Consider the following 12,823-nt stretch of genomic DNA (forward strand, 5'->3'; position numbering starts at 1 on the left):
AACGAGTACTTGTACAGATAGTCAGACCACAATGACTGGCCGCGTAGACCTTTACGAGTACATGTACATATAGTTAAACCAAAATGACTGGCCCGTAGACCTTAACGAGTACTTGTACAGATAGTCAGACCACAATGACTGGCCGCGTAGACCTTTGCGAGTACATGTACATATAGTTAAACCAAAATGACTGGCCCGTAGACCTTAACGAGTACTTGTACAGATAGTCAGACCACAATTACTGACCCGTAGACCTTAACGAGTACTTGTACAGATAGTTAGACCAGAATGACTGGCCGAGTAGACCTTAACGAGTACATGTACATATAGCCAGACCCCGACTACTGGGCGTGTAGACCTTAACGAGTACATGTACTGATAGTCAGACCACAATGACTGGCCGCCTAGACCTTTACGAGTACATGTAAATATAGTCAGACTACAATGACTGGCCCGTAGACCTTTACGAGTACATGTACATATAGTCAGACTACAATGACTGGCAGCGTAGACCTTTACGAGTACATGTACATATAGTCAGACTGCAATGACTGGCCGCGTAGACCTTTACGAGTACATGTACAGATAGTCAGACTACAATGACTGGCCGCGTAGACCTTTATTAGTACATGTACATATAGTCAGACTACAATGACTGGCCTGCAGACCTTTACGAGTACATGTACATATAGTCAGACCACAATGACTGGCCGCGTAGACCTTAACGAGTACATGTAGAGATAAAATGGCATCATATCGATTATAGGCGAGCCAGTATTTGTATACGGTTAAAATGTAGACTAATTGTTCAAAGCAACTGATCACCTAAGTCGCATCTAAAACAGAGTCATCCGAAGGACGGTATACCGTATTCGACAACCTAAACAATGAACCAATTGACATACCTGAAATGAAATGCAATATCCGAAACCCGGAACCATACTAACCTCCTAAGGCTTTCTGCTTTTTGTCTCTCTGTTTCTCTTTAATACATTGTTTTTTCTGTCCTCTTAGCATCAGTAAATATCGATTTAGTATAAATCGCCAGGATGACTTTACTGTAATATTCAAGTTAGGTTGCATACGTTCTGTAAAAATGCCATTTGAAGCACGTTCGCAATGCAAACCACGATACAAATACGCCTAGATCACATTAACACATACCAATGAAGAAGTGAGGAAATTTTTGGTGATTTATGACCTGTAGTATTAATTGAATTTATGAATTGTATATCTATCTTATACAAATTATTGTTATACAGTGCAGAGTAATGTACTAGTTGTCGACTGATATTTAATCTGAAATAAATCCACGTTTCCAGCGCCAACAACGTATACATAGACTAAGAGGTCTGCTATTCGAATTAAGGTCAAACGACCAAGACACTGTTCATCCTAGCTTATGATCTTCGTTGTGAATTGTGAGTCATGAATAATACACTTTTCGTCAATACCTTGCAATAATGTTACAAGTTAACCATCAATAAGCTTCAAAAACAAATGATTCTTTGTGTCCAAGAAGAGTTCAGAAGGAAAGTTAAGCTTCTAGCTTTTTGCACTGTCAATTCGTTTATTCCTCTTCCTTTGAGTAATTGTGTGATCTTTACATCAACGTAGTAGATCAATCGTAAGATTTAATTAAATCCCAGGAGGTTTGTAAGGTGCACGTACTAAGCTATTTCTGGAGCTACTGTAGGGATATCCAATGATATATCGCTACCAAACACAAGTAAACAATAATACTACAATGTAAAACCAGGGGAATTGCAGTAAGTCATGTTTCTGGTCGAAGAAGTGGCCTATAGGAACATTCGAAGTCAAATAGAACATAACTAAACATTGATGTTAGTGTACTGCTTCCTTTTGAAAACGCCGTGTTAGCGCTGGGAATGAAAGATTCAACCTTGAAATGAGTTCCTCTATAGAAAAAAAGTAGAAAATGAACTAAAAAATAAGTAAACGATATTATTTTGCTCGGATGAAAAAGAAAGCAGTGTTTCAAAATAACTATATGACAGTTTCATCTAAGGGGTTTACGTTTGATTTGATATTTACTTGTTGCTCCAAATGTTACAAATCCGTGATAAATTTGCAATGCTGTCGGACGACAAACTAATGGCGATGGAATTTGACAGATGCAAGTCGATGAAGGCTTTCTCCGATTTTGCTTTCTCTACCCCAGTTCGTCAATTCCGAACGTTATATTACTTGGCTGCGACCTTGATTAACGCTTTGTGTGTCGTCGATAAATCAGAAAACGCCTGCATTTTCAAAATATAAGTCCTTATAATCCGTGTGAACACTTACTTTGTTTGCCATTTTCCTCAAGATAATCGACTTTTCGTTTGCACTTGTGAAGTTCGTGGGTATTTTTCCGATAACTAAATACACATTTAGAAGTTTAGAAGACATTGTTTTTTTAACCCTTAAATATATCGGGAATCATCCACATTGATCTCTATCTGTGTTTCAGATCTGTTTTGAGCACAGGCTATTTTTTAAGAATCAAAACGTATATAATATATTTAATATTCATTGTCTGAGAACATTCCTGTGTTTGTTTTTAGGTTGCAAGTTGAACAGTTTGTTACAGCAACAACCGTTTCTCTTAAGTTATTTATAATAGTTTTTGTATATTTTTGTACCTGATGGGGAATATTGATTCCAACCTGTGCAGTGTTAGATAGATACATGATAGCTTGACTTAATAGCGATGTTTGGTGTTCTGACCTGACACGTGTACACATACTTAGATTTTGGTTCGGCTACTTGCCTTAAGCTGATCAAACTGTGTATCATTATGCTAGTAGTTGCAAGTACAGCATGCTTTAACAAGGCAACTGGTACGTGAATACAACGTGTGCCAAAAACGTTTATTTCTACATGTACCACCTCTGGTCCAAATACTGAAAATACACGCAAAAAACACATGAAAAAAATACATTTGTTTTTTCTCAATTTAACTTCACCATCAACCTTTTTTATGCAGGAACTTTTATATCTTGACTTCCACTGGTCCATCATGGCCTATCTGATCATTTAAGTTTGCACTTCTTTGTACATATCGTATTTTCTATTTCTGAATCAACACCAAAACTGTAGCCTGTAGGTTAAAACGTCTCTTTCAAATATTTTGATAATAACTAACGGGAAAACGAAGTTACGCGGTCATTTCCTATATTGTAGAAGGTCAAACAAAGGTCAAGATTTGCAGCCTTATGTTTTTATGATGGTCCACACTGACATGCAAAGGTCAGATATTTTACGTACATATTCGTAATTCAATTCCAAAAATAGATTAGTATTAAGTTTACTATAGATATAAAGTTCTAACGCACGTAGAGCATGACTATCTATCAAATATTATACAGTTATGGACTTTTGTGCTGGTGAATATGATGTGATATGATCCTTAAACAGTGTTCGCCTCGGTCAACATCACTTTTTCAGGTTCATATCACATCATATTTACCAGCACAAAAGCCATAACTGTTTTATCATATGCTTCAACAATAAAATAAAACAAAACAAAACAAAACTCAAGGTTCTGCTTTTTGTACGTGAGCCTCCGAATAAAATTTCTCCAGGATTGAATTCAACAGTTTAGCATCGTATCTTTCGAATACATCATCTAGGTAGGTTTTATAAGATAAGCATGGAGGACATGCACTGCGTGTTCAATGGCCCTTTTTATGTTAACAGAATCTTTATCCTCGAATAGGTTTTTTTCTCATGTAACGGAGGAGAAAAGTTCGTCAGCAGCCATCTTCTAATGTCGTCTGACATATCGCGTTCCGGTCTTACTGCGCATGCGCTACGACAGGTTCCGGGGAATTTCCATACAGGCTATATTTAGAAATCGATATTCACCGGATAACCAGTCTACATGAGTTTTTGAGGACTGGTCACGTGTATAGGATCCGACCAATGTGATTGCGAGAATGTTCATGCATATAATAATACGCATTGTTCATTGAATTAAATATTTACTTGTGGCATGTATGAAGAAGCCATAACATGCTATTATATTCTTTTGAGGAGATATATATATATATTCGTCTTAGCTAACTACATTTTCTTTGTCAGTTGAGCGTTAATAGAGTTAAACTTTACAGACATGCTGGTGGTTGAATACAATGGCCTCTCAAAGGTAAAATAAAAATCAACACTATAGACAGATATCGGTAGTCGAAGTCGGTACAAAAGGACCAAAGGAATAGCCTCTGCAGCGAATTCTTATCCCGAGCGTCGTTAAACGTGATTTTCGAAACCGAGGCTTGCTTCAAGTCGAGGATAAAACATTCAAGAATNTTTTTTATTATCTACACATACAATGCGAATACTTTTAAAATGAACCATTTTATCTTATTTTATCTTCGCTATTCACATGTTTGTTAAAAAAGTAAAATAAATAAATAAATCACCATGGCCCTAAATGACCACAGCCGTCGATGGGCCGTTAAACATAAACAAACAAACAAACAAACAAACAGTTTTTTTCTCATGTAACGGAGGAGAAAAGTTCGTCAGCAGCCATCTTCTAATGTCGTCTGACATATCGCGTTCCGGTCTTACTGCGCATGCGCTACGACAGGTTCCGGGGAATTTCCATACAGGCTATATTTAGAAATCGATATTCACCGGATAACCAGTCTACATGAGTTTTTGAGGACTGGTCACGTGTATAGGATCTGACCAATGTGATTGCGAGAATGTTCATGCATATGATAATACGCATTGTTAATTGAATTAAATATTTACTTGTGGCATGTATGAAGAAGCCATAACATGCTATTATATTCTTTTGAGGAGATATATATATATATTCGTCTTAGCTAACTACATTTTCTTTGTCAGTTGAGCGTTAATATAGTTAAACTTTACAGACATGCTGGTGGTTGAATACAATGGCCTCTCAAAGGTAAAATAAAAATCAACACTATAGACAGATATCGGTAGTCGAAGTCGGTACAAAAGGACCAAAGGAATAGCCTCTGCAGCGAATTCTTATCCCGAGCGTCGTTAAACGTGATTTTCGAAACCGAGGCTTGCTTCAAGTCGAGGATAAAACATTCAAGAATCTCACTCCGGGGTTTGATACTCCCCTTGCAACTCTAAGCAAATGTGACGGTTGTTGTTATCCTGTCCTTTTTAGCCTTGTATTTTAAAGTAATGGTTTTCATTAGTTCGATTTTCTTGAAATCTACATGTAGTAAAAAATAGGACAAAGAACATAGGCGACAATAACAAAAATGGAAACCTCACAGCAAATCTCATATTTCGTTCAAGACACTTTAATAAAGCAATAAAACTATATGAGGATACTATTTTTTACACAAAAACTAGTTCAGAACTGTCAATAAGTTTTAATAGGCGCAATTTTGAAAGAAAATGTTAAAAACAATACTTCTTCATTTCTCCCATACTTGCTCTTTAAGCTCTGCTTGAAAACTAGCCTGTGTAATTGAGGTTCCGTGAAAACCCACTTACTCGAACTCGCATCACTCGAATACCCATTGTTCCTCGAATAGTTCGCTTGGTCCCGACCGTATTCTTATATATTCCTCGGATTACACGAAATCCTATTGATCGAATATCCCGTGTTCCTGGAACTCTAATTTATCCCCGACTACTTAAAACCTTAGTAGTTAACGCATTCAATCGTCAAACAGATAGTAGCGCCCTTACATCTAACATACCGCCACTGGCATGCCTCGAGGCACATATTGCGCTCAACTCTTATCGGGTTTAATTCACATCTGATCAGGGAATTTAGATTGTTTGGTGAAGTTGAAAGTTCAAAACTTCATCAATGCATAGCAAATAATTTTTGAAAAAAAATGCCAAAAATAAAGACTTTATCTTTGAATGCCAGTAATAAAAAATCATAAAAAATTAACAAGATCTGTTTTCAGTTTTTCAAATGATCAGAGACGAGTCCAAAAACAGCACTTGGAAAATAAGAGTCCTACCATGTGTGTTTATTAAGGCACTATTCTCTGCTTGAAATATCAACGTAATAGTTGTGAGTATAAATGTATAGTTTTGTAGCATTAATAACCAAAACAAATCATTTGTTTTCAGTATTAAGTTTCCATTTTCCCAGTAAGATACTTTGACGGGTTTTCTGTGCTCAAAGTTTGAATAGAGTAATTTTACCATTCGACAATATCTTGACAGAATATCTAGCAATTATAATTTAGTGTGACATAATTTAATATTTTCCATTGTGTATCAAATACACGACCATGTCTACACACATATTAATTAGTCTGTTATATTATCATAATTGCCCCAAGTAACGTAACATTAGTAACACTTGTATATAAAGGAGATTATTGTCACTGTTTCCTACATTTCTACGACGGGGCCATTAGTGTCAATTCCGGATTTTCTGCTCAGATTATTAGGTTTGAACATGCGGGAACTTTATTGGGAACGGACAGTTTAAAAAAGCAAGTACTAAAAAGTCATACCTGTAACGCCACCCTAGATCAAATACATTAAAATTCATTTCTTTCGGATCGTTTACTTTTTGTTCAAAAGTAATTCATTATATACAGTAAAATAACATTTTTTTTAATAGAAACTTTACAACAACAAAAAAAAAAGTTTACTGAGGTCAACTTATCGAAAACAGATAATATGACTTTCAATAGTATTCAGATAAAACAAATGTTCAAATATGTACGCACAATGCATATAATGAATACAAACTAGATTTAACAAATGGCAAATATTATAATTATTTAAAATAATGTAAAATCCCAGATCCCTTTTCGAAACAATGAATAACTCTTAATTCCTAATCTACCTAAAAACTGTTGGTGTGTTCATTAGTTTGATGTCATTTCATTACCTTCTATTGGTCTTAATTGTCTGCTCTGGTTAGATTGATCGTTATTCAATATTCAATATTAACAGTATCAAATTCAATATCAAATTTGAAATTGAGTAACTAACCTCAAAGATAAAAACCATAAAAGTTGAATGGTATTTAATTACAAAAAAAGAAATATGCCAATGGCTGTCATATGATGACCTATTATAAAATCATACCGAGTCAGAAAGAATTTTATGGAGGTATCATTCTGACATTTGGCAGATATGTTTAAATGAATAAACATGACTTCCCAAGGATCTTTGTTATGAAAATATGCGTTGCAGAGTTTGTCCATTATCTATTAAAGAAATATACGAGTCACCTATAATTAAAGAATGCCCCTCACTATAACGCTTACTGACCCTCGATAACAATAATTGTGTAACAGTAATAATAAACTAATGACGACCTTTATTAAAACTCACTTTGAGAATAAAGGTTGAGTATATAAACAAATCAATTGATATCAAAACAAATCACGACACATAAGTTCCAGCAAAAAGGTAATATGTCATATAGTGAAATACTTATAATTAAAATCGTAATTTTCTATAACACTCAGACAAAAATAAGTGTTTAAGATTGTCAACTTACCGATGACGTGAGTGCTCTGTGAATGAATGTGTGTCCCACTCCACCTGCAATTGACAGCGTCTGTCATACTGTCACTGTGAACGGCATTGCTATCTGTGACGGCATTTAGTCTCTCTCTTGTTTCTAGGAAATCGATCCCTCTCCGGCTGTACGGAATTTCAATAAAAACGTCGGCATCGGTATGAAATCTCTACACTGTAAAATGTTTGGTTAAGCCAAGTAACCGAATTGCTATCACTGTAAATTCCCTACACCCTAGACATCGCGCAGTATTTTTCTCCAATTTGTATAGATACCACATCACTCAGTTTTTGTTTGCCACTTAGAAACGTATAGATATGCCACGCCTTAAGATATCTTCACATTTGAATTAGTTAAGAAAATACCCAAATTGTGCATTTATCTATTAAAATATAAAAAAAACGTTTTTTTGGACAATGACTGATATCCATATAGTTGACATATATCTACTGGCCAAGTATCAGGCCAAAGAGCTTTTAGTTGTTCAAATTGAAAGATGGACGAATGGTAGGCAGATGAACGGACAAAGAAAGGATGCTACACTATAACGTGAGCGTACAGGCGCTCGTGCTAGATCATTGAAAAGCCATCTTGTTTTTATGAACTTTTACCTTTCGTCATCTGAGTCAAATGTATGTTCTGTTCACCAGTTAATAAGTACCCTAGTAAGACGTGTTAATGTAATCCAAACTATAATTAGTTCTTTATTAAGTACAAAAGCATTTGTGGAAGACTTGTTACATAGCATTTGCTTCTTTGAGATATGTATTTGAGCTTAAAACTCGAGTTTTTGAGAATATGAAGCACGCACAAACGGAAAGGACACCCTCTTAATGACCCGAGAAATCTTTCCAATGCCCCTGATTTTACTACTTACTGGAGTTCGCTAAAGGCATATCAAACTTTAAGTAATGAATCATGAACATCACTGCAACATAAAGATTAGTTTAACCTTTTCAAGGAAGTATACAAATGTGGCCATGTCTGTTCCTCCACCAATACAGACATGCTGAAGCAGCAAAACCAACGTCATCTTTATGCATGACCTCGCATTTTCTGCCAAATCATATCAATCAAGCTACGATATTCATACTCAGCCCTGAATAGAGACGCAGCGCTCCGGTATTGCCTTTTAGGGAAAACTACGTCAAACATCTTGGCGTTTATGACAATCCTTAAATCTTTGGCACGGCTATTGATAATGTTACCGAATCACAATTCTAACATTTGTCATTATGCATACTGTCAGCGACAACATAAAGGGAGACTGCATTATATATATATATAGAAAAAATAGGATTAACGACCGACTAAAAGAAGAACCTTGTGAAGCGTGAAAGCAGCTAGTTTTTTAGTCGGTCGTTAATCTTATTTTTTTCTATATTTACTTCCTTCACATGGACATTTAATCCCTTTTTATTATATATATATATACACACATACACGCATTAAAGAAGAAAGCAGAATATGGTGCGGATGGACTGGTTTATAAAATTAATTAAATCAATAGATAGACTGATTTATGAGACTAGTTCATTCAACTGCTCAATGCGGAAGATTCCATGTTCATCAGCTGTCATTTTAATACAAATACAACGGTTTACATGATACTAAACTGGAATAAGCTTAAAATGCACTTTTACTTAGATTAATGTATAAGACATTCGACTTGAATCAGCTAATAAGACACTTAACTTGACTCCACTGGTTATACACGACTAAAATTAATTTGTATATGAGAAACTTAACATGATTGGTAACAAAACATAACACATCTGATTTAAGTCACTTTATAAAATATTTCACCTAAATCAACTGTGTATAAGAGACTTAACTTGAATCAGCTAGTAAGACACTTAACTTTATGAAAAGGTTTATAAGACAATTCACTTGAATCTGTTTAAAGACACACCTTGCCTAAATCAAATTATAAGATATTTCACCCGAATCAACTGTTTAAACGATACTTTGAATCAGTTACTAAGACACTAAGCTTTAATCAAAAGACTTACAATGTAGCTTTGATACAAGGTTTATAAGACACTTCATTTGAATAAGTTGATAACACACCAGACTTGAATCAGATGAGTATAGATAGTACATTTGAATCAGTTGTTTATAAGATACTCGGAATCAGTTATTAAAACACTTAACCTGAATATGTTACAAAAAACAAAAATTGACAAAAATCAAAAAGGCATTATGAAATTTGAATATTTGTGTTAACCTGTAATATTAGGAGGCAGCAACTGACAGAATATGGGCCGTTGAAATACATGCTGACTATCCTATATATCATTAACAGTGTAGAAATTTAGGAGGGCGGTTGTGATTAAGTCGGACCGATTCACATGGTATTGCATCATTGCCATTTAACATTTGACAGCTGGTTTGTTATACAGAACAAATTGATAAACTATACCATAATCACTGTATAAACGTGCGTCGTTCCGATTCCTAGTCGTTGGGAAGTTATAGAAGGGTACTGTTAGCTGAAGCTCCCTATCGACAAGGGGCCTCGAAAGAATCCATGAACTGTTGTCAATCTCGGAACGGAGTTAATGAACAAATAACTGTGTGACAAATGAAAGGTTTTCTCATAGATTAGTAAAGCTATTTGTATTTCCGAAGGAACAACATGCAGTTATGAAATCTTTTACTATTCACTAATCTGTGGTATCACATTTTGATACTTTGACACTGGTAAGTCATAACTTAACGAACTGGTCATTTGACGCGTTATAAATTTAGTTTGTTTGACATTCTACGTCGACTTTTGCATTCTTGATAATCACTTCCTGAATACGTGTATGTCAGGTTTATTCTGCTGGGGGAAACAATGACATACCTACGTGAATTATGCAACGTATGCACATGTCGATACACGATTTGTGTAGAGGCAGTATCACTAACTTATCATCTACGTTTGTATTTTATGGTCATTATGTAAACACTTTCTTTCTTATATGCTGAAATTTCCGAAAAGAAAGAAAGAGACTACAAGAGACCGATATACTTTTATTGTTTGACTGGAGGCTGCAAAAAACGGATGCACATGATTACGTGGCTTATTTTATTATTATGTATTTATTGAGGGACGTTTTGTGTATCTTATATCCTGTAGTTGTCGTGTCGACTTTGTGTTAAGATTTGTACATGTGTATTGAGGATGCGGTATATTGAATTAAGATAATGGACACGTTTAATGGTCGCCATCAGGATCTGGCAAGGCATTCTGGCAATCCGTTGTGTGACATGAAGGACGAGGTTCTTTTTATTATGCTCATTAGAGTGTCTTGTGGTTCTGTTGTCACTATCCGAGTTCTCCATGTGGGGACATTACTTTACGTGGATGAATATACACAGCAGGTATCGCCGATGAAACAGAAGACCACTCAGGAGCGCCTCGTCGTAATATATTTGTACTTTGTTAAGCGTCTCCATATAAATCTTTCTATTTTTCACATTTTGCTGTTTATTTATATCAATCTTAAGTTCGAATTATGGTGTTGTTGACACTTCTGTATTATCTTCTTGTGTTTCTACTTCAGATTACTGATTGGCCTCCTAGATCCAGCTCCATTGAAAGAGGGGGAATCTTTCTCGCTGGATTTTTGTAACAAAAACGCCATGTTACTGCGGTAAAATAATAGAGCGACATCTTAAAAACTAAACGACTTCCTCTCCAACCGGTCAAGAGGCCAGTTATGATGACAACCAAACAAATAGGGGTTAAATCAATACATATAATGGGACAGTGGAATAGGGAGAAATCCTTATGAAGTGTTATGTTTTATACCGAAATTGTTCTTCACTCAAAACTGGACATAATGTTTACATTGATTTGTACAGATACCTGTATCGGGATACTCTATGGTACACAATGCTTCCGTGCACTTCATTTTAATTGTTTAAACTGTTTTCGCGAAGTGTTGGACGTAATAACTCGTTTTCTTTGTGTGTTGTTTCCAACACTAAGGTAAACATTTTTGACTATTCAGTAAAGAAAAATATAAATTAATCAGTTTGTTTTCTTTACAGCATTCTTTATTTGGCTAATGAAAATCAGTCACAGAATATTCATTTTTACCTTATCGGTACGTTTAGTGATAATGAAGCTTTGTTGACTTTATTGAAGTGTAAGGTATGTCAGTTGAACATTGTGTTACTGACAACAGTCAACGATTTCGGTATATCAGTCTTTTGTTGTTCACAGTTAAATGCAATTTCTACTAAAATGTTGTTATGATACCAAAGTAGCAAGCAATCGCGTGTTGCTTGTTCTTGAATGATTTCAGCTGCCAAGCCATATCAATCAGGCTATAATATTCATACCTATTCCCTGAATAGTACTTTACATTTTCGTTTACGCCTCTTAAGGAAAGCTACGTCAAACAACAAGGTCTTTTTGAGAGGTCTCTAAGTTCTGGCATGAATATTGATCATGTCATCGAATCACATTTATGACATCTATTGGTATACATGTTAAAACCGGTTTTTGTTTAATTGACATGCAAATCTATATAATGACACCGCATTATTAGTTACATTTATTTTCATGGCAATATGTTGCAGTCGTCTTTATTATATGTCATTGGATCAATTGAAAGTTAATGTGATATTTTATTATATGGTATTGTGGAATAAAAAAGCACGCATTACCATTGAGACTTTAAACGGGTAATCCCATTGTCAGTTAATGCCAACAACGTGCATTTATATGTAAGTGCATTCTGGGTCTATATCCTGAGTTGATGCAAATGTACAGGGCATGCCTGTTGACAGGTTAAGAGGCTACAGATTTGATCATTTCTGACGACGTACGGAGCAGGAGTCGTGACGTTGAACAAGGACAGAAACACTGTATTGTTTTTAGTCTATAAGTTTGACTTTGTATTTTGGTTGTCTGTGACGAAATGTAAATGCTGCTCTTTGCTGGTTTGGTACTGGGGCATTTCTGGATAGATGTACTTTAAGAAAGCTACACAGTACCTGTCCATTGTTGGTCTATACCTGGAACTTTGGTCTATAGCTGTCTTTTCTGTAACATCTCAAAACAGTCACGGTACCGTTGGTACGTTACATCTGGTAATGGATTCTGAAAATTATGACAAGGCTGTTCATTTTTCATTATCCCATTTGATTCAATAACTCATTATTTAATTTCATATGCTCATGCATAATTTTGATTTTAATGTATATAATAGTAAGTAAAGAACTTGTACAATACAATCACGGACCCGGTACATACAAACGTATACACAGCTAAGTAATTCAGTAATACATGTACATGTATAACTGTATAATCAAATTAACGACATAGTA

At 35.2% G+C, this 12,823-nt stretch overlaps 1 protein-coding gene across 1 annotated transcript in view; it reads right to left on the minus strand.

Moving 5' to 3' along the window:
• LOC110460526 (cardioacceleratory peptide receptor-like) overlaps positions 1–7,561 on the minus strand; it is a 71,836-nt gene extending 64,275 nt beyond the window's left edge. The window contains exon 1 of the mRNA XM_021513487.1: positions 7,478–7,561. The gene's annotated coding sequence lies outside the window, so the exon portion shown is untranslated. The remainder of the gene's footprint in view (positions 1–7,477) is intronic.
• Between the last annotated feature and the right edge of the window lie 5,262 nt (positions 7,562–12,823).

Source organism: Mizuhopecten yessoensis, unplaced genomic scaffold (genome assembly GCF_002113885.1).
Source record: "Mizuhopecten yessoensis strain PY_sf001 unplaced genomic scaffold, ASM211388v2 scaffold10423, whole genome shotgun sequence".
Lineage (NCBI taxonomy): Eukaryota > Metazoa > Mollusca > Bivalvia > Pectinida > Pectinidae > Mizuhopecten > Mizuhopecten yessoensis.